The 3,934-nt window shown below is 39.1% G+C and overlaps 1 pseudogene; it reads left to right on the top strand.

The window, feature by feature from the left end:
• Positions 1-1,982: 1,982 nt before the first annotated feature.
• Positions 1,983-2,932, top strand: LOC119824644 (annotated as a pseudogene).
• The last annotated feature ends 1,002 nt before the right edge of the window (positions 2,933-3,934 follow it).

Here is a 3,934-nt window from a genome sequence, read left to right as displayed (position 1 = left end):
CCTGGAAAGAATCCACAGGTTCTCATCTTCTGTGGAAACAAAAGCAGAACATCTTTTCCAAAGTAAGATATCATTAGACTTAAATTTTCAACTCAAGATACTGTTAAAATATTTATGCTGGTTTAGCTTAGCAATCCTCAGAGTCAAATATCTCTCTGTAGTGAAAACCTTCAGAGACAAGACAGTGATAAACATAATACAGACTCTTTGTGTATTTTACATTTCTCTGTGGCTTATTTTTTTACTCTATTACTTTTTAATATTTGTTATCTTTACTCCTTTAATCTATGTCTGTCTGTACTCTATTATATTATTTTTACTGTATCTTTAAAGACTTTGCTTTAGTTTTTAATGATTTTCTTCTTTTTATAACTGTTATACTCTTTTTCCTCTCTCTCCCAAGCCTACATGATTTTTTAAAAGATGTCTCATTCAGAGGTTTATTTTTGTCTGAATCTATCTTTATTGCTTATCTGTAATCATTTTCAGACCAGGAGCACCTTTTTCTTTAAATGCTAAGTGGGCATGGATAGAACCAACTTGGTAGCTTTGTCTTTACTTCACCTAGTTCAACATGGCAGAGGTATGTTCACTGCCTCTATAAGCCGTGCTCTCTGCCCGAGCTCCAGGGACGCAATGAGTCTATGTCTCCACTAAACAATTTGTAATATGCTCCTCATAGACACCATTTAACTGCTCAACCTCCTGAAAGAGACAACATGAACCAGGAAACTGTCTCTCAATGGAGTTATGCGGTTTTTGCTCCTAACGCTGAGTCAGGAAGCCTTCCCTTAAAGGAATCATGCCTCTGCTTGCCTCTAACAAATAGAACCCACCTGAGATAATTTTGCTACCAAGGAGCTGTGCTTAACTCTGCTCTTCTATGTCTAGAATTCCTTGACAAGCTCTCTCAGGTTTTATGTGAATATAGTTGCCCCACATTGGTGCGTCATTATTTCCAGTTCTTTTCAGGTCAATATTGGGAAATAATATGATTTAATTTCATATGAAAAACTATACAAGCTATTTTATAGACTTAACAGTTGTCGTACATCAGGGGAAATGCATTGAACAGACCATTTAAAATAAATAGTCAGTCTACAACTACTGACAGCATTGTGAAAGGCCTTTAAAAATATTTCAGAAAAAGGATCTAATTGTTTTGCTCCTGGATTAATGGCAGTTAATAGCAGGAGCATGGAGAACTATGAATTTCCTTGCTTGCATAAAAATGGTCAATTTTGACCCAGTCCAGTATCACTTGAAAGGAGAATGCTAGCTGAGTAATGATCTTTATCAGTTTGTCTCTCAGGACATCTATGAGTGATTGTCTTGACTTTATTAATACACAAAGGCCCAGATGAATGGGGGAAACAGCATTCCCTTGGCAGCCTGTCCTGGAATTTTTAAGCAAGCTATTTAAGCATGATCCTGGAACTGATCAAGCAAGCAGCCTTCCTACATGATTTTTACATCAGTTCCTGCTTGTGTTTCTGCTCTGATTTTCCCCCCATGATGAACCATGACTTGGAAATAGAGGGCAAACAAACTCTTCCTCTGAGCTTTGGAACAGTGTTTTATGACAGCAGAAACCATAACAACAAAAACACTAGAAAAAACTGTGGAAACAAGCCAAACAGAGGTTTCAAAATTCACAAATTATGAAAAGAAAATAGTTATGTAGCTGTACAGGATGGTTAAAAAAACTTCATAGAATTTAATTAACTATTTCAAAATGAATTATATTGTACATTCTTATGTGTGTATTTCTGGTATAAGAGTTATGCTAATCAAGCCATTTTATTTTTATTAACTACTTACTTATTGCTAAGCTATCTTAAAAACTAACAAAACTGGGTAAGATGGCAGAGTAGGAACGCGGTACAGTAGGTGTTTAGGCTACCGGCTAAAGTACTTCAGCTCCAGTCTCCGCAGCGGCGGTAACCCACTGAGCAAAGAGAGCGTCTGTGTAGTTGCCCAAAATGCTGAATATCAAAATCTTCAGCAGGAGCTCTCTCCAGGACTTATCCCAGAAAACTTCTGACCGCCTGGGCCTGGAGCTAGGCAAGGTGGTGACTAAGAAATTCAGCAACCAGGAGACCTGTGTGGAAATTGGAGAAAGTGTACGTGGAGAGGATGTCTACATTGTTCAGAGTGGATGTGGTGAGACAAATGACAATCTAATGGAACTTTTAATCATGATTAATGCTTGCAAGATTTCTTCAGCCAGCCGGGTTACTGCAGTCATCCCATGTTTTCCTTATGCCAGCCAGGATAAAAAGGATAAGAGCTGGGATCCCATCTCTGCTAAACTTGTTGCAAATACGCTAGCTGTCGCAGGAGCAGATTATATTATCTCCATAGCTCTACATGCATCTCAAATTCAGGGCTTTTTTGATATCCCAGTGGACAATTTATATGCAGAGCCCCTGTCTTAAAGTGGATAAGGGAGAATATATCTGAATGGAGAAACTGTACTATTGTCTCACCTGATGTTGGTGGAGCCAAGAGAGTAACCTCCATTGCAGACCGATTGAATGTGGATTTTACCTTGATTCACAAGGAACGGAAGAAGGCCAATGAAGTGGACCTCATGGTGCTGGTAGGAGATGTGAAGGATCGGATTCTTGTGGGTGACATGGCTGATATTTGTGGTACAATCAGTCATGCCGCTGACAAACATCTCTCAGCTGGAGCTACCAGAGTTTATGCTTGCCTGACTCCTGGAATCTTTTCTGGCCCAGCCATTTCCCGCATCAACAACTCATGCTTTGGAGCAGTAGTAGTCACCAATACCATACCTCAGGAGGAGAAGATGACACACTACTCCAAAATCCAGGTGATTGACATCTCCATGATCCTTGCAGAAGCCACCAGAAGAACCCACAATGGCGAGTCTGTCTCCTACCTGTTCAGCTATGTTCCTTTATAACAGAATAACTTCTGAAGCTTTTTGTAAACAAACCAAACCCATCCCTCATGTTTCTTGGTATTTGAGTTCAGCAGAAGACCCAGCTTGCTCCAGTGTAGATGATTTTTACATCCCACATTAGATACATTAGAATTTAGCCTAAATTGGAGAACGACAGATTGTGGTTAACTGCTAGGATGTCCTTCTTGTGTTGTTTCATCCTGACTTGCTTGTTTATTTTGTGAGCCTTGCAGCTGTAACTAGAGGTCAGCTGCTGAAAGAGGTATAGACTATTGAGAATATTCCACAAGGTCCATAGGACATTGACAGAGCTCATACTCCATTGCTAGGGAATGCTTTGGGGTTTTTCTTCATTCAGAATGACTAGCAACAAAGTCAGCCCATATGTGATACATTTTCAGAGGTTTGTGCTAAACTTTAGCAAGAGCCCTGAGCATCCTTAAACATAGTTCCAGTAGTTGAGCATCTTGTTAGGCAGGGGCAAGTAGTTCAATGCAGTAATTAACCTTTGGGAGGAAGAAGCCTGATCCATTGCCATCTGTTTAACTCTATACCTTGAATTCTCTACACCTGGTCCTTTCCTTTTGGCTTATACCTTCAGCCATCTTGACCTTTTTTCCTAGCCAAAAAATCTTGGACTCGGTGATCATTGTACTTGTACCATAATCTTCTGTAAGACAGACTTGCTTCTTGATGTGTAGCTGCTAACTTTCCCTTTAGATACCTTGCTGTAGTATAGTCTTCCTTAGCTTATTACCACTGTGGCGGTAGGTGTGAGGTGGTGTCTTAGCGCCTTTTGATTAATTTAAGTATTTAATTTTCATCTTCCTTGGATCCATTTGGTCTCTCAATTGAACAGATTTCTGCTAAACAATTTGGTGTTATAGTCTCTTGTTGAGAACTTAATAAAATGTCTGTAACTGTATGCAAAGAACTAACAAAACTGCATTTCCAGAAATAATAATTAAATATGCACTTTGTTTTATACTATGTTATGAAAAC

This window comes from Arvicola amphibius, chromosome 1 (genome assembly GCF_903992535.2).
Source record: "Arvicola amphibius chromosome 1, mArvAmp1.2, whole genome shotgun sequence".
Lineage (NCBI taxonomy): Eukaryota > Metazoa > Chordata > Mammalia > Rodentia > Cricetidae > Arvicola > Arvicola amphibius.
This window is presented reverse-complemented; position numbering and strand designations above follow the sequence as displayed.